Source organism: Dendropsophus ebraccatus, chromosome 4, assembly GCF_027789765.1.
Source record: "Dendropsophus ebraccatus isolate aDenEbr1 chromosome 4, aDenEbr1.pat, whole genome shotgun sequence".
In the NCBI taxonomy this organism is placed as follows: domain Eukaryota; kingdom Metazoa; phylum Chordata; class Amphibia; order Anura; family Hylidae; genus Dendropsophus; species Dendropsophus ebraccatus.
This window is the reverse complement of record NC_091457.1, coordinates 119,949,430-119,976,621: the sequence shown is the minus strand read 5'-3', so window position 1 is coordinate 119,976,621 and position 27,192 is coordinate 119,949,430. Positions and strand designations below refer to the sequence as shown.

The window sequence follows — 27,192 nt, the reverse complement described above, 5'->3', positions numbered from 1 at the left end:
TGACAGGTACCTGCTGTGCTGCGTCGGCCGTCTGTGTCAGCCCTTTAATAGGTATAATGGTCTCTTGGATTAAAGAACAAGTGAAAATAATGCACTTGAGGGGAAAAAAAACCATCCATCAATCTTGTATCTCATCTAGAACAATCTTTTGGATTCCTAAAGACGGTAACACTCTGTTTCTTAAGAGATCTTGAAAGGCTAACCAGTAAATCTGAATCACTACCAGATACTCATCTCACACAGGATCGCAGAAGTTGAAATTAAATAGGATTTTAAGGGGAAATATCATGTAGTGCTTGATAAACCACAATAGAAAATTTGCTTAAAAGATGGCTGTCTAAATGTTTAAAGCATAATTTTGCTTTTAAAACATTTAATATTATAAGCTACATAAAATATCAGCAATTTTTTCCAATACTTTACTGATTTTGTACTAATTTTGATTTATTTTATTTTGTTTTGTTGGCAAAAATAAATAATTTCAAAATTCTGCTGGTTGCCCTTGGAAACAGACAACAGTTTAGCTCCACTTTCTGTCAGATGTGTAACCTAACAGCTTAATGCTAACTATGCCATCTTAGCTACCACAATGCACTTCTCTCTGCTTATAGGAAAGAGGAATCCTTTTTTAGGGTGCCCTCACACAGGGTGACTGGCAGTTTTGCAGCGAGATCCGCTACGAGGTAAGGTCCTGGCAGGTCCCTGTGCATACATTCAGATCGCTGCGAGTATATAATTCAGCTGCCCCTTTAACCCCTTAATCGGCTCCAGCTGTCTGTATACATTACCTGTCTCCTTGCTGCACAGGGTCCCGGCTTCCTGCTCTCCCGCCAGGCCAATCAGTGGCTGCGGCTGGGCAACACACTGATTGGCTGGGTGGCAGAGCAGGAAGCCGGGACCCTGTGCAGCAAGGAGACAGGTAATGTATACACACAGCGGGAGCCAAGCAGGAGCCGATTAAGGGTAACAGGGGGCGGCTGTTTCATACATACATACATACATACATACATACACTACCGTTCAAAAGTTTGGGGTCACCCAAACAATTTTGTGTTTTCCATGAAAAGTCACACTTATTCACCACCATACGTTGTGAAATGAATAGAAAATAGAGTCAAGACATTGACAAGGTTAGAAATAATGATTTGTATTTTAGGTTACAAACCCACTTGCCGGATCTGCAGCGAGTCTCCTTGCTGCGTTTTTGCAGCGAGACTCGCTGCAGATCCTGGCCCTATACTTTCAATAGCAGAGAAACTCGCAGTAGGGATGTACATCCCTGCTGCAATTTTGTCAGCAGCCAGCCCCATTAACCCCCCGGCCGCCGGACATTATACATTACCGGGTCCCCGTTCCTGCTTGCTTCGGGGCTCCCGGTGTCTTCACGGCCTGCCCAACCAATCAGTGCGCTGCGGCGGGGCAGCGCACTGATTGGCCGGGCGGAACGTGCCGGGAGCCGCTGAAGCAAGCAGGAGCCGGGATCAGGTAATGTATATCGCCCCCAGCCCCCGGCCGCACGATCGCCCCCAGCCCTGCAGCCCCCAGCATCGCAGCCCCCGGCCGCACGATCGCCCCCAGCGGGCGATCGTGCAGCCGGGGGCTGCGGGCGATCATGCGGCCGAGGGCTGCGGAGCTGCGGGCGATCGTGCGGCCGGGGGCTGGGGGGCTGCAGGCGATCGTGCGGCCGGGGGCTGCGGGGCTGGGGGCAATCGTGCAGCCCGGGGCTGCGGGGCGATCGGGGCTGCAGGGGGGCGGGCAGGATATACATTACCAGGTCCCCGCTCCTGCTTGCTTCGGCGGCTCCCGGCACGTTCCGCACGGCCAATCAGTGCGCTGCCCCGCCGCAGCGCACTGATTGGTCGGGCGGGCCGTGAAGACACCCCGAAGCAAGCAGGAGCGGGGACCCGGTAATGTATAATGTCCGGCGGCCGGGGGGTTAATGGGGCAGGCTGCAGACAAAATCGCAGCAGGGATGTACATCCCTGCTGCGAGTTTCTCTGCTATTGAAAGTATAGGGCCAGGATCTGCAGCGAGTCTCGCAGCAAAAACGCAGCAAGGAGACTCGCTGCAGATCCGGCAAGTGGGTTTGTAACCTTAAATAACATTGTTTTTACATCAAACTTTGCTTTTGTCAAAGAATCCTCCTTTTGCAGCAATTACAGCATTGCACACCTTTGGCATTCTAGCTATTAATCTGTTGAGGTAAGCTGGAGAAATTGCACCCCACGCTTCTAGAAGCAGCTCCTACAAGCTGGATTGGTTGGATGGGCACTTCTGGCGTACCATACGGTCAAGCTGCTCCCACAACAGCTCAATGGGGTTCAGATCTGGTGACTGCGCTGGCCACTCCATTACCTATGATAGAATACCAGCTGCCTGCTTCTTCTGTAAATAGTTCTTGCACAATTTGGAGGTGTGTTTTGGGTCATTGTCCTGTTGTAGGATGAAATTGGCTCCACTGGGTATGGCATGGCGTTGCAAAATTGAGTGATAGCCTTCCTTATTCAGAATCCCTTTTACCCTGTACAAATCTCCCACCTTACAGCACCAAATCAACCCCAGACCATCACATTACCTCCACCATGCTTAACAGATGGCGTCAGGCATTCTTCCATCTTTTCATTTGTTCTGCGTCTTACAAACGTTCTTCTTTGTGATCCAAACACCTCAAACTTGGATTAATCCGTCCACAACACTTTTTTCCAGTCTTCCTCTGTCCAATGTCTGTGTTCTTTTGCCCATCTTAATCTTTTTCTTTTATTGGCCAGTCTCAGATATGGCTTTTTCTTTGCCACTCTGCCCTGAAGCCCAAAATCCCGCAGCCGCCTCTTCACTGTAGATGTTGACACTGGTGTTTTGCGGGTACTATTTAATGAAGATGCCAGTTGGGGACCTGTGAGGCGTCTGTTACTCAAACTAGAGACTGTAATGTGCTTATCTTATTGCTTAGTTGTGCAACGCGGTCTCCCACTTCTTTTTCTACTCTGGTTAGAGCATGTTTGTGCTGTCCTATGAAGGGAGTAGTACACACCGTTGTAGGAAATCTTCAATTTGGAATAGCCTTTATTTCTAAGAACAAGAATAGACTGTCGACTTTCAGATGAAAGTTCTCTTTTTCTGGCCATTTTGAGCGTTTAATTGACCCCACAAATGTGATGCTCCAGAAACACAATCTGCTCAAAGGAAGGTCAGTTTTGTAGCTTCTGTAACGAGCTAGACTGTTTTCAGATGTGTGAACATGATTGCACAAGGGTTTTCTAATCATCAATTAGCCTTCTGAGCCAATGAGCAAACACATTGTACCATTAGAACACTGGAGTGATAGTTGCTGGAAATGGGCCTCTATACACCTATGTAGATATTGCACCAAAAACCAGACATTTGCAGCTAGAATAGTCATTTACCACATTAGCAATGTATAGAGTGTATTTGTTTAAAGTTAGGATTAGTTTAAAGTTATCTTCATTGAAAAGTACAGTGCTTTTCCTTCAAAAATAAGGACATTTCAATGTGACCCCAAACTTTTGAAAGGTAGTGTACATACATATTTTCTTTCAGACCGCTGCGAGTATGTATGCACAGGGACCTGCCAGGACCTTACCTCGTAGCAGATCTTGCTGCAAAACTCGCAGAGAGATTTCCACTGTGAGTGTTGCCCTGTGTGAAGGCACCCTAAAAGAGCTTTTCCCATTTAAAAAAATTATCCTCAATCCACAGGAAAGGGAATAACTAGCTGATCACAGACAGTCCAACCACTGAAGTCTCTATGGAGCCACAGAAACAGTCAAACACTGTTTCTCGGCTGTTTCCATGGCTCTGCTGTAAGAAGAAACTGGGGCCACCATTCTCGAGAAAACGGCAGATAAAAAAAAAGGCTGATGTTTCCAGAAAAGTAAAAACCAACACACCTGTTATTAAAGCGACTGTACCACCTTCAGGGCCAATTTCTCATTCAGACCTGCTTTGATGACAATGCTTAAGATCAGGGTGCAATGATTGTCTGGGCCCTCCCTGATCTGATGATGGCACATGAGATCAGGGTACAATGACATGCCAAGCCGGAGAGGCAACTGGAGGCAAGGTCTGAATGAGAAGAGGAGGCACCTGGGGGTGGGGGGGAGATATCTTGCTTCCAGCGCACAATGGACATCATGTGCATTTCGGAATACTGGTAAAGATAACAAGAACCCACTGTCCAATTAAAAAAAGCACACTAGCTTATTAACTGCAGAGACATCGATAAGGTAGTATGTAAATCTTATTATTATTTAATATGACACATTATTAGATTAAAAAAAGAGCCACTTTTCTTAACTGCACTTTTTTTTTTTTTTACAAAATGTGTATTTATGCCAGTTTTGGTGGTGTTTTATGAGTAAAGGGGTATTTAAATATTACACAAAAGTCACTAATGTTAAGGAGATATTTACTTTCAGATGTAGAAGCTGAAAGTCATGTATTTTGGTCCGACCCACAAATATATATCTGCATTAGCTTATAAAAGACAACTTTTATTAAAGAGGATTAGGCACAGCAGTTCAGCTCCAGTAATTCTACATAATGGTCAGACACAAGTTCTAAACAATGAGGAGTGAATACAGTGCAGTTACATCCAGTGACTACAGGTGATGTCTTCTCTGGAGTTGTTCACGTTTATTTTATTTTTTTCTCTATCTGGGCCCAGACTACCATGAAGACTTCTTCTAGCCATGACTTGTTCATATATACAACGTTCATGTATATATTTGTTGACTGTATGCTGGTTTTTGAAATAGCACAAAAAAAGTGAGTTATTCCATACAGCCACTAAACAACAGGCCTTCTTTCGGCCTCTCTCGGGTAATGACGATCTATATGTTTATATATATGCCTAGAGATAATGGGTAACTGGGAACCGATAGAGAATGTAAGTCCATGGTAACATGAAATAAAGCTTAGAAGCTGAGGCTGCTGCTATAACAGTTTCTTCTTGGCATTCTTAGTTTGTCACCTATTTCCCAACTCAAATAGACTAAATTATTCATTTTCACACAAGTTAAACCCAATATCGCAGAACGTTTTATCTAAATCTGGTTTTCACGTTAATGTTAGAGGGGAAAAGTAACACCCCAGAACTGTGAAGAAGAATGAAGTAAATAACCGACAAGACCTCAGGATCAAGACTGAGAAGAAGCTATTTCTGTCGCTTTTATCTGAATTTCTCCACACATTCTAGTTGCTGTAAACCGAACTTCACTTACTATTAAAGGTGCTACTATGCCATATGCGTAAATGCCTTGTCGGTATACATAACTACTATTACTTAAAGGGGATGTGTGAGAATACCAAAACATGTCTTTTTTCTTCCAGAAACAGCGCCATTCTTATTGATGGGCCAAGTCTGGTATTGCACTCAACTCAATTTGATTTCACACTACGCCTGCTTTCCTTCATTTGTTCCTCATTGCCCTCCCACCCTGTTTACTCTTTTTCCACAGCACAGCTGCTGCAGGATATTGCTACTGTATTCATTCCCTGTCTGCACCTCTGCCTGTGACATTGTGCAGTTTGGAAAGCATTTTACATGTTTATATGTAGAATTTATTCCATTTTGAATTGTTATACACTTGACACTTGACAGGTGACACTGTCGTCTACTGACTCTTTATAGCACCACTAGTATTACATATTGCACAGAACTTTTCAGCATAGGGAGTCATGATGATTAGTCCCTATATATACTGAATATTGTTGTAAATTAACTGGGAGACAGCAGCAAGATAGAGTTGAGAGAGAGGATGAGACATCAGCTGTGGCTGCCTCTGGCTTCAGCAAAAGAGAAAAGCTTAAATCCTAGTCCAGCTCTCGAGGAAAGGCGTCAACTTCTAGGGAACTCCTGACTGGACTGCTGAGAGAATTCGCTGTTGGAAGGCTCTGAAGTCATTATCCTAGAACCCATATGGAGGCTCCCAACCAGGCCCAGGGATGGTGTGTGAACATAGGCCCGATTACATGGAGTGGTTATGTGCCGAATCAAGCCGAAATCGATCCATGTAGTAAAGACGAGGATCAGCTGTGGAGTAACCAATCGTTCACTCTTTGGCTGATCGCTGTCTTTCAACAAGTTTAAGAATCATCAGCCGCTGGCCAGGTATCGCTCCATGTAGTAGCTGATGCATAACCGACAGCTGATTAGAGGGGTACTCCAATGTCGGTATATATTAAATAATAAAGATTATTCCTATTTTTATATTACCTCTATACTACCATATACTATATTAATGTATACTTATTTTACCTCTCCACACTCCCCCCCGTTTCCTCCTGCTGTGTCTCTATGTCCCCCGCTGCAGACTACCCTGTCTCTGCAGTGACAGCTTGTTCTGCCAATTACTGTCCATGGTGTTGTACTTACTGTCCTGTCAGTGATTGGACTAATCGGGCTGTTATTATAAAGATGTGTCTGTCTGCAGCCGGCGGCGGCAGTCAGCAGGGGACACAGAGACATGGTAGGATGACATCAGGGGGCGTGGACAAGTAAGCATAACATTCTTATTATTTTCTATATATTGATGCCAGATTAGACCCTTTAAAGCAAGGGCTGCACAGACATTGCTATTGATGTCTGCGCAGCCCTGGCCACATGACTATCAAGCCAAGCTAAGTGCTTGATTACCTCGATTACCTTACTTTATAGAGGGACACACCCAACTGAATGGTAACACCCATGGGCTATGTTGACACATAGGGGGAGATTTATCAAACATGGTGTAAAGTGAAACTGGCTTAGTTGCCCCTAGCAACCAATCAGATTCCACCTTTTATTCCTCACAGAAAATGAAAGGTGGAATCTGATTGGTTGCTAGGGGCAACTGAGCCAGTTTCACTTTACACCATGTTTGATAAATCTCCCCCATAGTGTTTCTGTCCATCTTTTGGCCAGTCTTTTTTTTTTTTTTAACCAAAAGCAGGAGCGGATTGAAAAAACAAAAACTGTTCAGATCTTTCCACTATAATTTTGCCCTGTCAGTTCCACTCCTCATTTTGGTTAAAAAAATATTGTCCAAAAGACTGACGGAAATACTATGTGTGAACATAGCCTTGTATAGATTTCTTGGTAAAATAAAATAGGAATGGCAACAGAGTGTCTTCCTGCACAGCCTGATACGGGTCAGAGCGTATAAAGTCGGGTCCTATGCAGAATGATATTGTCCAGTTGTCAATCCAATTATATATTTCCAGGAGGAATAACAGAGGATTGGGACGATACAGAGTTCTAAAAATGCTCATCCTCCTTAATAACATACAATCTTCAAATCTAGTGGAATATGCAAAAATATTTATTCGTATTTTAATATATTCCAAATGAATTTTTCATGTGAAATAAAACGATTTCACACAGGAGAAGGGTTGGGCTGAGGGAGTGGGAACTATTCAGAACATGCTGCACTCACTGATCCAGAGGCAGTGGCTGTGCTGGGAAATGAAAACCATGATTCCGACTGATATCTACTACTATCATGTGTTCCCAGAAGCGTAGGTGGGATGAATACTAAACATTCCCTACCTATTTCTCTGAGGAGCAACCTCCAGCCACAGAAGCAACATTGCTTACTGATGATAAATACATATGTTAGTATAACATGTAACATTTGGTTTAGATCAGCAGCTCTGTTCATCCTGAGCATCCTGGTTCATGAAATAGGGAAGAGTATATGTCATTCAGGGTCTGTGGGAAACCTGCTGACATCATTATAACCAGTGTAATGGCTGCTACAACTGGTAGTCACTCTGTTGCCTATGAGGAGATGAACATAACTCAGAAATAACTGAACATGAAGAACTCCTTTAAAAAGTGAATTTTGCACATTATAGTGACTGTACTGACCGTATGATACAGTGATTTTCCCAGGAACGATTATGATGACGCAGACACCCGAATCTGATCAGCGTCTGGGTGATGTGGAAAGCTGACCTAGTTTATACGTGTCACTTGTTCTATCTAACAAGACTAGGAGTCATGAGCATTCAATCATCCATGTGATACAGCTCCTCAATACAGCGGTAGACACTTAATGGATAGGAGCGCTGTCGCCGCAGGCCTGCTGATCGGATATCACAATACTACTATGTATCACTGGGTGCTTTACTATAGTATTGTAAAAAGCATATTTTCCTATAGGCTGTAGTATTGTCTATAGTGTATTATTAGGTCCTACTGAAGCTTTTACAGTTGACCCTTACTAGGGAGGTTTCCATACTGATAGCCTTGGTCATAAAAAAGTATATAATACATAGATTTTTTTATATAATAGATTCCCACTTCAAATTTCTTCTTAAAGTGTTTTCACCTCCGTATATGAATGAGCTCTCACTGACATGCCGTAAAAATGTATAAAATGGCCAGATCATGTTTGACTTGGCTGCATATCGGTAAACTGGGAAGAGGTGAGTAAGTGCCAGATGCAACTTTGATGTAATAAGTGATATGGCCGAGGTGCAGCACAGATCTCATGATCACAGCGTATCAAAAGAAGAGCTATTGAATTAGACATTTCCTGATACAACACTGTAACACGCAGAAGAAACTCAGATGACAGCGACTAATATAACATGATCATGGCCTGGGGTGTTTGGAAGCAGACCACCCTGAACTTCACTTTAAAACAGTGCACCCAACATAGCAATAGAAAGGAGGACAAAGGTTGGGGACAGTGGAGGAGATGGAGGAACAGGACATGAACCGTCCTTTCAGGTAAAAAAGGCTTACTACACCTGAAATCAAGGAATGTCCTACTGGATCCGGGACAACTGGGCAGTATGGTAGACTGTGATATACTGTGTTTTTCTGAAAATAAGACGGGTATTATATTATTTTTGAGGTAGGTCTTATTTTTGGAGAAACAAAGTATGCCCCTACACTGTAGCCACACTTTATATGGTAGTTAGCTGGCATACTGTATGTCCCACTGTTGTTAGACTCCTATTATGTAAGTTCCCCAATAGTTACGCCTTCTTCCCCTCTGCAGTAAGGCCCCCGCATATTGTATACCTCCCTTCCCCCATTCTGTATACATCTCCGCTTTGCAGTAAGGCCCCACATATTGTATACCTCCCTTCCTCCATACTGTATACATCCCCGCTTTGCATTAAGGCCCCACATTATGTATTCCTCCCTTCCACCATACTGTATACATCCCCCCTCTGCAGTAAGGCCCCGCATATTGTATACCTCCCTTCCCCCATACTGTATACATCCCCCCCCCCCTGCAGGTAGCCACGATACTTTATACCCCCCCCCCTTGTAGTTAAAAGAAAAACAGCGCTCCATGGCATAATACAGACCATGCATGAAATGGGAGCGATAGTAGGGAATGCTCTCACCTGATCGTGTTGTGCGCGATAAGAGGCACAACACTCAAACAGCATGTAATATTGAACCGCAGCCACTCCTCGGATTCTCCCACAAACGGGATCAATACAGCCAGAAAAAAACCTCCACTCTACCACGAGGTAATGTAAGGCGCAGGTCCAAGTCCAATGTAACCATCAAACGATATATATAAAAATCATTTATTAGGCAATAAAAATGCGACACAACGCATTTCCAAACCGCTCTGGTGCAGTTTGGAAACGCGTTGTTTCACATTTTTATTTCCTAATAAATCATTTTGATATATATCGTTTGATGGTTACATTGGACTTGGACCTGCGCCCTACATTACCTCGTGGAGGAGTGGAGGTTTTTTTCTGGCCCCTCTGTAGTTGGTCCACATACCCTCCATCCCCCCCCATATTCTTTGTGCCTTACTGTGCATCTTCTTACCCCTCCTGCCTCCCCCGCAGCCTGTGCTGAGCAGGTGGGGGCGGAGCATAACAAGTCTGGCACTGATTGGCTGATGCTTAGCACTCAGTGTCAGGGATCTGGTCAGCTGACTGCTTATTTCTGGAGTAGGGTTTATATTCCAAGCCTACTCAAAAAAGCCTGAAAAATTAAGCTAAGTCTTATTTTCTGAGTAGGTCTTATTTTCAGAGAAACACAGTAGACACCTGTTGATGGTAAATTCTTGTAGGGAATATGTGGCTGTACACTGCTTTGAGGCATTTTGTGTTGGCAAGGACCCGTACTGCAATGTATTCCCACATATTACAGCTAAATACTGATTGCCCCAGCAATGAATGGCTTGGACCCCTTTAAAATCAAATATTCAGTTTAAATTTTTACCAAAATAAAATTGAAAAAAATTGACATTTACTCAGACCTCAGATTTTGTTGGATGACCTAATAAAAAGCCAGAAATATAAAGCTGATTTGAGATGATAAATTAGTGGGCTGCAATTACTGGCACAATGCTCGAAACTCAATTAACAGGCTGATTTGTGAAATCTACTCCTGCCCTATGCTGCAATAATATGAAAACTCATTCTGCATCCCAATAATCCAAAGCAATTAGCATGCAAATAGTTCTTGTCATTTGTACAGAAAACAACAAGTTTTGTTGAAAACAACATTTGTTAAAGTTCAATCGCTAGCGCAATCCACCATATTTTGTAGAAAACAAAAAGATTTAAACTCTGGTGAAAAATATGTCTGCACACCACAAATAGTGCTTAGAGCTTACTACATATAGGAAATGTATACAGAGTGCACCAAAGCTCCCCCTAGGGGTAGATGTAGGCTAACAGATTTTTGTTATTTAAAGTGTTCCACATAGGAGATTCAAAGTCTCCACAGTAACGAATGCTCTTTTACTTTATCATTATAAGCCGTGTATCAAAAAAGGATGTTTGGAAAATTTTATATAAAGAAAAAAATTATCTTAGTGACAGATTTGAATATTTGAAAAGGATTTTTTTAAATGATCTGAGCCGCCCATAACAGAAAGAAATGGGGTTCCTTCCTCTGCACACAACTCCTTTTAGTGATAAGGAACATGCTCTATTCTTGTAAAGGCCCTATTACATGAAGCGATTATTGGTCGTATTTGGCTGACAATCGTTTCACGTAATAGAAGACAATGATCAGCCGACATGCACAATGTCGGCTGATCATTGTTTTTCAACATGTTGAAAAGTAAACGATCACCGACGCTATCTTCTATAGGCTGCCCAAACAGTCTAGCAACCACCCAGGCAGCCCATGACAGCTCCCCATGGCCCCCCTACTCTTACCCGCTTTCTGTTAGCACAGGTAATAGTGGCGGCTGGAGCGGGGAAAGAGGAGCAAACGAGCGCTCACCTGACAGGTCCCTCTCGTCGCCACGTGTAATAGGGGCTTAACACCAAGGCCGGATAGACAAGGCTAGCTATAACTTTAGGTCAGTCACCCTATTATTTATAATAAATACCCACAATCCCGGGTAAGTTTAGATCCTTCTTCTTGACCTCAGGTTACACTAATTAATACATGGATACAAAGCAAGACAAATCTTCCAGTAAAATGATGAGCCAGAACTCCCCCCAGACACTGCTGCAGTAGCCGTCTCTTTAGTTGACACTACATACGGTTAATGACAGAGAGCAAAACTTTCACGGATTGAAAGAGCAGCTAAGGGATCTGACCCACCGCATCCTTACCGGGATGCAAACTTTTCTTGTAAGATCATTGATGATATAAAATCACTTGGGGTCACGGCACATAGAAGAAGAAAAATGAGAACATTATTACTGAAATGGAATATTGATTTCTCTCAGACATTGGTAATTATGTAATTCTTCATATTTAGCTGAAAATACATCCCATAATACACGGACAGTACTTCTGGATCACATGCAGAAAATCACTTGCTTTATTTTAGGGAATTACATATGGGGTAATCCGTCCGTAATGCGTCCTCTTTAACCCGACTCTCCATAAACCTTCAATAATTGATGGCCGAAAAATCTCTCAGCCATTAGTTATCTCTCCAGTCCAGCCCCCGTACTCCCCATACACAGGCCGAGCATTCCTGTATGTAGGGGTTTGTTAAGCTGCACTCAGAGCTCTGGCTACAGCTTATCTCTCCCAGAACAAAGGGGTCAGGCGATGACTTTCCAACACTCTGACCCCATCACCACTGACATCATCAGTTGGTGGTCAGTCGGGACAGCACTATACACCTTATAAGGAGGGTACAGGTAACAACAGTATAAGGTATACCTTTAGTGTGCTCATGGCTGACAGAATTTTTACAATAATTTGCATCAAAAATAAAGAAGTTGCATTTAATAAATGACACACAAACAAGAATCCATAATGTGTATGGAATATGTTGAGCTTAGAAAAACTGTGCAAAAGTTTGTGACAAGTTGCTGAACACAGCCATACATAAATGCTTAGTAAGTTTCCCCCCAATGTTTTAATTGCTCAGAGCAAAAATTCAAACTTCCCAGCACTTATCGCTGTTTAGCAGCTATTTTAATCTTTTCTTCAGACTTCAGAAAACGTATGTTCTCCAACCAGTGAAGGTGTTAATTAAATCCCGCTGTGTTTTTGTTGTGTAAAACGTTGCGGCGGTCTGGGGCGAAAAAGATATTTATACTGGAGTACAATATAATGTACAGAACAAAAATAAGGCGAATGAACAAGAAAAAGGCAAATGTGCCCTTGTTGCTCACGGCAACCCATCAGAATGCTCCTTTTATTTTACCATGAACATGAACTGGCAATGAGCCAACTCTATGAAGCAAATAATGTCTTCTCCTCTAGGAGATTCAGCATGTTATTATTGTGTCCTATGGAATCCCAGACGGAGTGTATACACTCGATATACACTCCGGATGGGATTTCATGCGGGTGCATAGAAAATGTTAGTTTTGTGCGGCTGCTATATATTGAATAGCAGCCGCACAAAACTGACACTGCAGACAATGTAAAGGGCGGCTCCGGACGCAGTTTACATTGTCTGCTATATTGATTTGGAATGCGGGCACACCTTTACATTGTCTGCTATGGTGATTTGGAATGGGGGCACGCCTTTACATTGTCTGCTATGGTGATTTGGAATGAGGGCACATCTGTATGCGCCCGCATTCCAAATGAAAAGAAGTGAAGTTCATATGGCCGATACTGCGGTACCGGCCGATGTGAACCCGGCCTAAGGCCTAAAACATATTCATGTAGTGGGGTCTTTAATAAAGAATCCAGGGAAATCTACAGACGGACAATGTACATTTCCAGGTTCGATTGTTTGCCTCTCTATGGGAGAATATGGGGCTATATGGAGGAACCATTAGGATACGCAGCATTTAACATATGCAAGGAGCCTTATAGTCTGAAATATGCAAATATAGTCACACACAACCAGTGAGTTACTTTGTACAAAAAGTCTCATATATACTTTAGTAAAAAAAAAAAAATCATAGCTCAAAATAGCTACAAAAGGAAGCGTTTCCTGTATGTTGCCGGCTTGAAAGTTGACAGCTCACAATAACCTGAGTGCTGTCTCCTACTCTGTCATTACCCATAGGAAGAGCCTTTGTGTGACTGCCAGTGAGTCTTAAATAAACATGTCTTTTCTCTTACACAATTAACTTCCAGCCGCTAACTTGGAAAGTAGAATGAAACCACAGTGTCACATGTAATAATGACATTTTATTTTACACACACATATACATTAGCTATTTCTATTCCCCACGCTGTCTATTACAGAAGAGACGGGGGGGCTCGGATATAATCCGTGCTGTTTACATTAACAGGTCTGAAAAGACCAATGGCTTGATTAATGCATGTAGACAATCTTCATGAATAAGTCAGTGCTCGCCTCCAACCTGGGAATACAAAACACTTCTTCAATTCCCAAAAGGTTCCCTGTGGGGTGGGGTCTACTGTATGACAATGTAAGTGCTTTATCCTAGGAAAGGCACACGGTGCTTTTAGCACCTGCTCAGTATAAAGCTTTTATCACCACATTGATTTGGAGTCCTAAATGAAGAGAGTAGATGAGAATAGACATAATGCCCTTTACGAGACTGTCCTTCAAGTTAATGTCTTAAGCACTGGGTTTCTTGGGCAAAAAATGGTACCACAAACCTACAGTATTCAGAGTATGAGCTCACCTGATTGACTTATTAAGACCCAGGGGTGGCCTACTGTAATGGTCTATGTATATGTCTATAGGAAAATCATTCAATCTCTAATCAAATTGTTCAAGTGGGTGTAGATTACCTTTCCTTGCAAGGTAGCCGCCCCATCAATTCGGCTTTACTACTAAAGATGATTTCTCTGAGGGTCCTATCAGACAAAGTGATTTTTCATTTTGGCCACTTAACGATAAACAAATGCAAACAAGCACGATTGTGAACGATCTGAAATTGTTCAACATAACACAGAACGATAGTTGTTAGTTAGGCTGGGTTCACACTGCGTTTTTGCAAACCGTTTTTTTTTTCGGCCATTTTTTTGGCAAAAAAAAAAAACTGATGAAAATAACGGATGCATTTTCGTGCATCCTCTTTGATCCATTATTCCATTATTAAAAAAAGGAATTGAAACGGATCAGTTTTTCTTAACGGACAGAAAAATTAGGGCGGCTACGTTTTTGTGTACGTAAAAAAAACAAACATCCGTTTTGATCCTATTCTTTATCATGGAAGTCAATAGAAAAACGCATCTACTTTGCAAAAAACAGATTGCAATAACACAGTGTGAACCCAGCCTTACAATAGTAATTATGATTACTACGATCGTTTACTCCTTCTGATCCCAACAAATGAACGAAGGACATGTACATACACCGAAAGATTATCCAACTATTAGCGAACGATTAACCATGATTTTATGGTCAGCTCAAAGATGCGATCAATGACACGGAAACAATTTTTTAATCTTTGACTGCATACACACCGAAAGATTATGGTTTAAATTCAAACGGTATAACAATGTCTAGATATAACAAGATAATCACCCCATGTAGTTTTGCCCTTACTCTTCCTCCTCTAAAGGTCCCTATAGACATTAGGTAAAAGTTGTACAAATCCACCGATTTGGATTGGACTGGTTGACCCTCTGATGATTATGGGGCCCCTATGACTGTCCCTCAACAGATTATGCTGGTAAAGAGGACGATCAAGCCTGCCGATTTCCAGCTCCTGATCCTTTGGTTTGCTTAGCAAGTATTTATGTGTAAAGCGGTATTTAGAACCAATTAACCTAACAAATATTAGGCTGATGGTTATTGAAGGAATATTTTTACCTTAAGGCCGATGGAAACAATTTCAACCAGTTAGTGCAATTCTGTCATCACCATAGACAGGTAGCCATACTGATTAGATTACAGAGCATTAAGATGAAAAAACAATTAATGGCTGATCGTTCTCTTACAAATTGTTTAAAAATCAGCTGCTGGCCGTGCACCACTACATGTAATAGTGATGCACAGCTGATTGCTGATACTAGGGCAAAGAAAAAAATAAACATTATACTTACCTGTCCATGCTCCCCAGTGCCTGGCTTCCTTGTTCCTGTGTTCTCCACTCTTCTGAACCCATTACTGAAGTGCCAGGCCGCTCAGCCAATCACTGTCTCCAATCACTGTCCCTTTTTGACAAGTGATTGGTTGAGTGGCCTGTGACTTCAGAGATGGGATCAGAAGTCCCCATGGTGGTTGTGGTCAACGAGGAACACAGGAACAAGGCTGAAGGACACTTGAGAGCCTAGAAAAGTAAGTACATCTATTTATTATTTTTACACCACAGCAAGGGCTGTATGGATATTGCTGCGTGGTAATTGAGCTATGTATGGGTTTAGTAAGCAACACCAATCTAGCAGATCGGCGCTCACTTACAGTGTAATGTCGAGCCATGTAATAAGGCCCTTAGGCATTCAGCCTGTTCTGGTCTAATACAGCCTTAACTAATGTTCAAGCATCAAGCAAAGGTCCCCCATACTGCCCAGTGTGACAGCGTATGAGAGCTACTTAGTTCAATGGCCAACATGGTCTTTACAGGGGAACTCCGGATAAGAAAAACTTGATTTCTATTAAAAGTACATTAAAAGTTATATAGATGTGTCTATACAATGTATTACTGTATGTGTACGGTTCTGCCACACTGGTAGCTGATAGAAATGCAGGAAGTGAAAAAATCCACATTGTCTCCTGCTCCTTCTGCTACCCCCCCCCCCCAGGAGACAAATTTTCCATGCCTCTGTCTCACATTGTGTGTGTTTGCTGAATGCAGGCTGATGATGCAGACAGGGGGCAGGGCGTGATGTCACAGGAGGCTTGGGTGGATCCCCCAATCCCCTAAGTGATTCACCATCTCTGACCAGCCACAAGCAGCTGCTGCACTAATTTTACTAATTGTGATGGGTGGGGGACTGTGATGATCAGCTGAGAGAAAGCATTGCATTCTGGGAACTGCTCAACCAGGAAGGACAGAAACACAATACAGAACAAAAAAACCCAAACAAATGGTTTTTTGGTAGTTTTAAAACTGGAATAGACAGGTAATGCTATATGCTTCTGCAGTAGTTTCATTTTTTATAACCTCTACCTGAAGTTCCCCTTTAAGGGCCATTCTAGGAAACCAATGATCGTCTGGGGCACCCTTTTCATCACTTTATCCTAAAATGATATTTAAAAAAAAATGTAAAGCAAATAACCCTTTCAGAAGGGCTACAGACATCAGATGTTTGTTGGTGAATCTACGAATGAATGATAGGACCATTAAGAAATATAATGGTCATAAAACCTGGCAGATCCGTCAAGGGCTGCCGTTGGTAAATACCTGGATCCAACAGTATTCCCCTTGTTCCTTTTGGTTCTTCCTAAGTGGTGCTTGGTTATAGACTTGCTGTGCATGCTATATTCAGCTTGGGTCAAGGGACGACTGACTGACAGACAAATGTAGCTCCACTACTCTAGAGCCAGAATGAAGGATTACACAGAAACAGTAATCCAGAGAGACATGTAGCTGTGGCCAGCCTACAAGAGTTATTTAATGACGAAAAAAACAATTATGGTATATTAAAGAAGCAGTTCACCAAAAATTAATATTGCTCCCTCGCTAGGTGCTGGCACGTATACTCACCGCAGGTGATTGGTGTCCCACGGCGCGGCTTTGTTCCGGTCCCGCGGCGCAGTTCAAATCCGGCGCACGCTCACATCAGCCACTGCTGTGACTCCTCTTCTGTCTCCTGCGATTGAACGTCAGAAGTCACGCGCTTCCATGGAGACTGCATTGTAAAGCTTGATGGCACCGTTGGACCGGAACGAAGCAGCGCTGCAGGACACCGATTACCTGTGGTGAGTATACGTGCCCGCGCCTAGTGGGGGGGGGGGGCCCCGATAATTATATTTTGTGAACTGCTTCTTCAACTTGATATCCAATAATGAGTGTCAGGGCCCTTTTACATAAATAGATTATCTGACAGATTTTTTGAGCCAAAGCCAGGAATGGACTATAACAGAGAACAGGTAGTAAAGAAAAGACTGAGATTTCTCCTCTCTTCAAACCCATTCCTGGCTTTGGCTAAAGAAAATCTGTCAGATAATCTGTTGGTGTAATAGGGCCCTAACTGTTAACACCCCCTCTGACCCATCCTGGTATTATCACTGATTGTAACACACAAAAATATATGGGTGAGAGTTCAATGAACCTGATAAACTGCACAGAATATGCTTTGGCTTCCTTTCCTTGGAAGCCAAATAACTTCCTCATTTTTAATATTTTTACAATATGACTAACTTTGGGCCGTTGTGGGGAGCACATCTTCCTTGCAGCTGCTTTCTTGATGCCATTGGCAGAATGCAGAGGGAGTTTACAGCAGCAGCCTGTACTCCGTACATGTCACTGTCTAAGCTGAAATCAAATTGGTTTCTCATAATAGAATAGGAAATTGCTAAACCCCTAGAAATAATACCCTATTGTAATCTACACAATAAGGTAAAAAAAAAAAAAATGAGAATAAGCAAAGTTTATTGAGCAACTTCCTAAAAACGAAAAACACTTAAAATGGGCATCATGCGGGAATTGCTGACAATGCAATTCTCTAATAATGCTCCATTACGGCAAGACTGTTGTTGCATCTACCAGCAAATCTCTCCAGTCTGGCAAAGCAGCATAGATTTTGTATACGGTACATAAACAGACACTGAACCCCAGACATAATACTATAAAACAATGCTTCCACAAGCAAACTTCACACATTGCAAAACAAGTACTGCAGACAGATGAGGGCTGAGGGGACAGAACTGCCTAGACTATATGACAAGCTGCATTAGAAATGACATAAATTAAGACGTTTAACCCTTTGCGGCCTGCTGTGACCTGAGCTGCACTGCAATCCTCTATGACATCAAACCATAACTCAATACAATCAACAAATTAGCCCATCTAGGACTGGCTAGCCGAGGCTCTACTGTGTACGGAGGCATTGCAGAGCTTGTGAGCGCACATCCCTCTCTCCGCAGTCAGAACCTACTCGCAATCTCTAATTAAGTCGCTTTTTCCAAACTACAAACCCTTTCACTATGGGGAAAGGCAAAAATAACGCAGAAAGTGACTGCCAAAGACGTAGAGGAAGAAACAAAGATTGTTTATATAACTGTAAATAAATCTTATTTTATAATAAGTCAGTTTTGTTGTATAGATTAGAAAAAAAATAGTATAGTAACGTGTTGTATAGATTGTAATTGTTTGACAACAGTGGGCCAACTCCAGATGATAATATAAATATATAATATTGAACAAATAATAATAATAATAATAATAATAATAATAATAATAATATATAGTGCAATACAATGTATATATGCAGTCAGGGCAGGGTCAGGTCTCGATAGTACACAGTGTGTTTGTTACATTGTGTCTCTAGGTTAATTGATTCTCTCTCTCTCTCTCTCTCTCTCTCTCTCTCTCTCTCTCTCTCTCTCTCTCTCTCTCTCTCTCTCTCTCTCTCTTTCTCTCAGTCCATTGATAACAGTTTAGTGATTAGACAGGACAGGCTTACAATACAGCACAGAGTTCTCCCTTGTCATCTATAAGAGAGGATGCAGTACAAATGATATGCCCCCAGGCTTACTGGTTTCTAGACAATGGGCATCCCTTGAGTATTCCGCTGTGACCCAGTGGCAGTCCCATGGCGATAATACATGCATTGTCCCAATTCATCATGTGCAATGTAACTAAAGCAGAGGGTGACAGCTATCAACAAGCAGCACAGGCGATCAATAGATGCACAATTCCCATATAGGTTTACTCGCTCAATATGTATACATAGTAATAGGATATAGTCCCTGATGTAAGTATAATAGAAAAGGGACCTTACCTCTTTGTTGCTTAGCAGGTCCTCTATAGAGAGTGGGGGTCCTTGCACTCACAGGCTCCCCTGGCTTGCAGCTACACATGGGGTGCACTCCAGGGTTGGGGTTAGGAGGTGCAGTCAGTAGCAGTGAGTATACTACACATACAACAGTGTATGCACCACGCCTCTATATCCAGCACTGGCTTATTATTCCCTCAATTGCTCTGTCTCCACTACACAAAGCCACACCAGCCTCTCCTCCCCTCCTCAGCTGCTGCATGGAGAGATAGATCTGCCTGTCACACCAGTGACTGCAACACAATCCCTGCCTGCCTGCATGTCACAGCTCAGGGGATGCCCCACTCCTTGTAGGCACAGCCCCCTCCCCTGCTGCCAGATAGAGAACCCCACACCACTGATCCTGCTGCTGGTTATCACTGCTGCAGACTCTATATATTATACAGGCAGGGATGGAAATCACCACTGCATTAGCCAACTGCTCAGTGCACAGCACAGGGTCCTATGTGTGCATTATGGGAGGATGGGGAGAGAGAAGAAGGGGATGTATTGTGATTCAAATACAAATATAGCAACATGTTTATTTAAATGGTGCACACCTTTGCTGTTTACTCTATGGTATATACTCACAGAGAGCAGTGGGAATATCCTATTCATATAAGGCTATGTGCACACTACGTATGAGACCGGCCGTTCCGTGACCCTGGCCGGGTCACTGAACAGCCGGTCTCTGGCCAGATGATCTCGTACGGTACTTAAGTACCGGCCGGATGATCTTTCGGCCGCAGAGCTCTGATGCGAGCGCATCAGCGCGCGCCCGCATCAGAGCTTGCCATAGCCCACAGTGCGAACTGTGTGAACTGACAGGTCTTTCTGTCAGTTTTTTTCGGCGCCGCACAGATCCAGGCCGGAGCGTATACGATGTGTGTATGCTCCGGCCGGGATCCCATTGCACATAGGCTATGTCCCACCCCACAAAACTACGGCCGTAGTTCTGCAGCGAGAACTACGGCCGTAGTTTTACGTAGTGTGAACAATATCCAAATATGTAAGAATACATACACATAATAAGTACCACAAGAAGCCACAATCATATCAGTACTTGGGAAGTTTATGAGCTCTTTTTCTTATTCTGAAGCCCCCCTTAAATGCCCACCAAACCTTCATTTTTATCCTATTACTATTTGCAATGCAGTGTCATGCAGTCTATTATTCACTGTAAGGCCATGTTCACACAACGTATATTTTCGTAAAAGTATGGCCGTTGTTGCCAATTGCAACAATGATTATTACGAAAATATACGTTACCTTTCCGTCTATGGAATCTCTAGCGGCACCGCAAACAACTGACATGTCAGTTTTCTGAAGCCGCTATTCATTGAAGAAAACCCTGTCAGCAGTGGCGTAGCTACCATAGAGGCAGGGTAGGCAGTTGCTATGGGGCCCGTTCAGGAAGGGGGCCCAGGGGAGAAGGTAAGAGTGTGTGTCCTTCTGCTTAACCCCTTATGTACTGCAGTGTGTAAGTGACCCAATGTTTATTTACATGCTGCAACACAAAAAAAGGGTTAACAAGCAGAAGACAGAAATCTCTGCTTCACTGCACTGATAAGCTCTGACCTCTGTTCTCCAGCTGGCAATCAAGTAGGAAAATGTGCAGAGCTCCATGCAGAGGTCAGGGGTTATCAGTGCACCACCAGTAAAGCACAGAACATATACTGTATATATATCTATATGCGCAGTGCTTTGTGTTGTGCGTAGGGGAGGGGCTTAAATTTTTTTTGCTATGGGGCCCTGTGAATCCTAGCTACGTCCCTGCCTGTCAGTGCATACTATGGAGGGAGGGGCTGCGGCCGCACGCTCCATAGTGTGCAGTGGAGAACTTTGCGGTGCTAAAGATCATCCGGCCAGTACTGCAGTACAGCTGAGATGATCTTTAATGAGACCGGCCATTCCGCGACCCAGCCGGGAACGGAACAGCCGGTCTCTTACGAGGTCTGAACATAGCCTAATAGGGGAGAGACAGGCTGACTGTGGCGTGTGCTTCAGTAGAATTAGAGAGACAAGTGTCTGTCACATTATAAAGAAAATTGCAAGATAAAGCATGATTAATAGCAGGAGTCCTAAACCCCGTCCTATATGACATCTATAATGCCAGATAGTGCATATGGCCAAGGATTGTTTTTGTACTACAACCTCTTTAAAGGGGTACTCTGGCAGGAAAAGAAAATCTTTCAAATCAACTGGTGTCAAAAAGTTATATTGATTTGTACGTTACTTCTATTTAAAAATCTTCAGTCTTCTAGTTCCAGTATCAGCTGCTGTATGTCCTGCAGGAAGTGGTGAATTCTTTCCAGCCTGAGAGAGTGTTCTGTAATAGAAACATACAGTAGAAGAGGTTTGCCAAGAATGGCTCTTAGGAATAGTGCCAGGTATAAAGAGTGAACCTCCTCCTGTCAATTAAAAATGAGTGTTGTTGCCAAGCCAGTTATTGTTAGAACTGATGTTTAACCAGGTTATTGTGAAAATAACAGCTAGAGTGTACTGTAACCAGCAAGCTTCGGTGTCCTTAAAGCGAATGTACCATCATTACATTTGCTTTAACATTTTCTCATGGTGCGGGGAAGCCATTGCCGCAGTCCTTTTTTTGAACCGCGGCCTGGTTCCCGTGTAAAGCACCGTTCTATTCCCGGAGCACTGGCCGGGGGTAAAGCACTGGAGGCAGGCTAGCCCGCCCCCAGTGAGAGGATACCCCCACCCCTCTATGATGCGGCTCCCCTGCGCCGACGCCGTTCTATCCATGTGAACATCTTAAAGCGAATGTACTAATGGTACATTAACTTTAATGTGAAATGTAACTATCAAGCATACTGTGCCATTGCTATGTAAAGAAAAATATTACTTTGGCCTCCAACTATTTCTCGAGAATCCTCAATTACATCTTACAGGCTGGTCAAATATCACAAGCTTTGGTATGAGCAAGGAGGCCATTTAAGTCTTTTGGTGAGGAGCCAGTAAGAAAACCATAATCAGTTGGGGCCGAACATTCAGGTCTCCTGTTTCTTGCTCTAAGGTCTACTTGTCACTTGTGATCACAACTGTTTCTGTCACATTTTTATGGTGTCCCCTGAAATAACTTCTACTTGTCTCTGGACAACCAAGTAGTTACATTAGTGCGGTGACCCCATCATGTAGTCCCCTGGTCTTGGTTAATGTACCTGGTAAATATTTCCTACACAAGTCCATTGAGATGATATTCCGTGCTGCATCAATCATCTGACATGGCGTATCAAAACCAAGCACTTCTTGTGGTATGTGAATTAGGGCCAGTCTGATGAAATCCAGATTATTGGAAGGGTTGAATATTATAAACTACACAGCCCTGATACCATATAAATATTCTGTAGGATCTATAATTTAAGTGACGGCACAATTTTTTGGTATAATTCTGTACACTGACTCAGCAAACCTCAGGACACAGTCACTTAATCATTTATAAGACTCATCTCAGAGCTGCTATTTGGCAAATATGTCCAGGTTACTGATATCATATATTGTATTCAGTGCAGTGCATTTAAAGGGATAGTCCAACATCAGGTTAAAAAAAAAAAAGTAAACAGGCAGCAGAAGCATATAACATTGCTTACCTAACTGTAACATTCTAAAAACACCAAAAATCCATTTGGTTTGAGGGTCTTAGTTCTGTATTTCCTGGCTGGGCAGTTGCTCCGTACTACAATTCCCAGAACGCATTGTTTTCCTCAGCTATTCATCACAGCCTTATCACCTTATCAGCCTTATCTGGAGTACTGGGGTACTCCAGATAGGAAAAAAAACAGGGAGGGCAGGGGGTTGTGGGAACATAACAGTGAAGTAATGCTTACCTTTCCTGGTGCCCCTGCAGCCACAGTGCCACTGCTCACTGTCATCCTCCACTCTCCTGAATCTCCCTGGTTCCTTTGTCCTTACAACACCACCAGAACCACCTGCTTGACCAGTCGGTGACTGCAGTGGTGTTCTGCCCCAGTCACTGGCAGAGCATGCATTTCTGAGCGGGCCGTGAATTAAAAGTATCGGGAGATACAGGAGATTGGGGGGTGGGGTGACTATGAGCACTGACACAGAACTGCAGGGAGCACTGGGACAGGTAAGTATAACTTCATTACTATGTTCCCAGGACCCCTTACCCTCCCTGTTTTAGTACTCGTTTAAAGTAGTACTATGGTCAGACATTTTATTGGAACAACAGAGCTCTCAAGAAATGAATCAGCACTGAAGTTTGGTCCTTTCTAGATTAAAAAAAAAAACAAACTTTAACACAGTGTTGAAAGATGGGTATGCTTCTTTTACACCTGGTCCATCTAACCTGCCCTTAAATTATTTCCTTTTGTTTTATCTTTGTATAGATATATGTTTATTCCAGGTGTGCTTAAATTTACTTTTTTATGGATTTTCTCCCAAACCTGTGGCACTTGACACTTATGAAGTGGATATGTGCACACTTATGTGGATACATTGACTACTATTAATATGTATATATCAAGTCACCTATGAACACTGAGTTTCTACATCAGACAATGATGTATACATAAGAGATGCTTGTTTGACAATGAAATATTGATTCAATTTACATTGTCTTGAGGAATGTTATGTACATCAGCAGCCAGACAATATTCGTTTGGTTACCCACCCTGAAAAATGGTTTACTATAGCATGTTGTGTGTATGTTCCTAAGAGCCCCAAAAACACACCTTAGAATAAAGGAATCCTTATATTATAGAAATAGATATCTGTACCTTATCCAGTTTAAGGTAGTGAAGGACCGTGGAAATCCCGACTTGTAACGGGCGCTGGTGCAGAGTAAACCACAGATTGACGTGGTATAGTCCATAAAACAGATTTATTTTATAAAACACAACGCGTTTCGGCCACCATGTGCAAGGGGGCCTTTTTTAAGCTCGAAAAAGGCCCCCTTGCACATGGTGGCCGAAACGCGTTGTGTTTTATAAAATAAATCTGTTTTATGGACTATACCACGTCAATCTGTGGTTTACTCTGCACCAGCGCCCGTTACAAGCCGGGATTTCCACGGTCCTTCACTACCTTATCCTCCGTACGACTCTCTTGACGTACCCCGGTAGGAGCTGCGGTGCTTTTCTACTGTTTATGTTCTACATAGAGTTGTGCCTATCACTTAGCACAACTCTAATAGGTGAGTGCCACTCATCCCCCCCCTGCATACCTTTTACCACCTCTTATTGCACCAGGACGCTTTCTCTCTCTTTTTGTCTCCCCTTATCCAGTTTAAGGTACCCCAATACATAGGACTGGAGATGATTAAAGAAGACGTGTTATGTTTGCCAGTCACACAATCTGTCACACATTAAGCCTGACTATGTAAAACCAAGGTTACAGCAGATTAAATTATAAATATATTATAATCAATTTGCACAGCTTATCAACTCTACACTATCACAGCCTATCAACTATAGACTCCAAACACAATATAACCTCTATGTAAAGTGGAAAAAATAGTAGTATGGACAGAAAGCCACATTTTAAGTCAAAGAATTATTTTTATGTACCCCTTTAAATCACGCTGCCTATGACAACCACAGATGGCATAGGCAAGGGGGAAATCAAACAGCACCCACTGTTAAATGTCACTGTGTGTGTGATGCAGTCAGACACGTCCTCTTTAAATTTTCAAAGTCATCTGCCACTTCCATATGCCCTTATTACACATAAGGGAGTGTGGGTCTCATGGCAAGCAAGGAGTATACAGCCATATACCCTCTCTATAATGTATTAGAATGCCAAACATCAGGCAACAGGCGTTACACTTTATGTTGCACACAAGTCTAATCTGAGAACAAATCTCAAATCCGCTATTCTATTACTGTGAAGGTCACATGGATAGTTATTCGTTTAAAAAAAATATGCCATAGCAGGTGGGAGGGGAATCAAATTTTTACTAGGGTTTTGATCGAATACTTGATACGAATAGTGTACTATTCAATCGAATACCTACTGGGTCAAGTAGTACTCATTTCTAATAGTCAAACAGCAATAGCAGAGGGGGAGGACAAACAAGATAAGATAGACAGGTATGCTAAGATGCTCAACAGAGACTAATAGCAAGCCATCAGGTGTGGCTTAGTGACCTGTGTATGGGATGTCAGAAACCTGGCCCAGGTGTGTTTGGAAAGGACCCTGACATCACAGGAGTAGGAGAATAGGAGAAGTGAGAGTGGTAAGATAGGATGTCAATAACAGAACAAAACCAAGGTTAACTGTGAGGAGCAGAGGAAACTCAACAGGGGAAGAGATGGGAGTGGTGGAGAATCAATTACCAAGCAGAGGGACTAGAGCAGTGTTCAGACAGTGAACAACAATAAACCTAAAAAGCACAATCACAAGTATCTTATGGCCAGAGGTGGCTCACAAGTCTGAACGAGTGCAAATGTTACACCCTCCCAGATATCTCCTACTATTACATGTCATGAGTATTCTGAATGCATGAATCAAAAAACACAGCATCACTGTATATATACATAAAATGGAATGCTATAACCTTATGTCTGACAAACAAGCCAACAAACAGACAATTAAATCACAAAATATTTTTTTCAGTACATATGCAGACCAGATAAAATTGTTATAAACATACAGCAGTATACATGCGTAACTGGAACCCCCCTGATAAGGCATATTCAGTAATAAAGATAAATCACATTAATTTACTATCCAATCACATAATAAACCTATAAATCAGGATACACAAGTCTTATAATGCAATTTCAAACTAAGCAATAATAATGTGATGTCAAAGTGGCACACCAATCCTGTAAATAATAAAGCCCTGACCAAAAGATATAACTAACAACTGAAATTTCAGAACAAGTGAAAAAGTGAAGAGTAAATCATGAATATATGCCCTAGTAAGAGCCCCACATGTATCATTACCACCTCAGAGAATTCCCCTCAGGACCTTTGGTATAAAAATAAATCATGGGATAATCCCTTGTAGATGGCAGATGTACCAGCAGTGAGTAACAAATTTCATATTTGTATACTGGAGAACTTCATTTGTTCAGTTACCCCTAAGAGCAGAAAAAAAGAAGACAAAATAAAAAATATAAAAGTAGTATTGATAATGTTTGCGGACAGTTTCACTAATATGAGAACATATTGGATTGTCCAGACCGAGAGTCATTGGCCCAGGTTTCCTAATAATGGCTCCTTCTAAGACAATGCAAACTTAAAGGATTGGCCACTTTACGGTAAAACTACTTTGTGTACAGTATTAGTAAGTGTACTCCCTGCACTTACTGACAGCAATTCCCTGTGAACCTCATACAGCTAAAATCAACCCCCCCCCCCCTCCAGACAGGGCTGCCCTGCTCTGTGGTGAGTCTGTCCATAAGATGGGCGACATGGAGAAGCATGTTCCACCCCCAGTGTCCACCATGGGCATATGCAGGTTCAGTGGTGGACACTGGGGGGGAGGGGGGGGAGGGGCATGGTCACATGCTCCTCCATGTCAGCCATCTTATGGACAGATTCACCACAGAGCAGGGCGGCACAGACTAGATGAGCGGAGTCTGATTTTAGCTCAATGAGGTACACAGGGAGCTGCTGTCAGTAAGTGCAGTGAGTACAGTTACTAATGTCTTCAAATGTGCCGGCCTTTTTAGTGCACTTTGCTTAATAAGCGCGATAATTGTTGTTTACTGAAAATTTTGTGCGTTTAAGAACAGAAAAACAGCAATGTTACACAGAATGCCGATGCTTACTCATTTAACTTTTTTCTTTTTCTTGCTCTGGAGCAGTAGTATTACCTTTGCTCCTGTGCCCTCTTATTATACTCACTCTTATTAGCAAGGAAGTTTGGCCCTACCGTAGGGTACGGTGTAACCAGTCACACTCCACTGTGCTGCTACAGTCTGCACAGGCAATGGCTGCCTCAGTCA

General features: G+C 42.6%; 1 protein-coding gene across 1 annotated transcript in view; it reads right to left on the bottom strand.

Annotated features, from left to right (window-relative positions):
* FRMD4B (FERM domain containing 4B) overlaps positions 1-19,247 on the bottom strand; it is a 171,053-nt gene extending 151,806 nt beyond the window's left edge. Inside the window, exon 1 of the mRNA XM_069966909.1 lies at positions 19,229-19,247. The gene's annotated coding sequence lies outside the window, so the exon portion shown is untranslated. The remainder of the gene's footprint in view (positions 1-19,228) is intronic.
* Between the last annotated feature and the right edge of the window lie 7,945 nt (positions 19,248-27,192).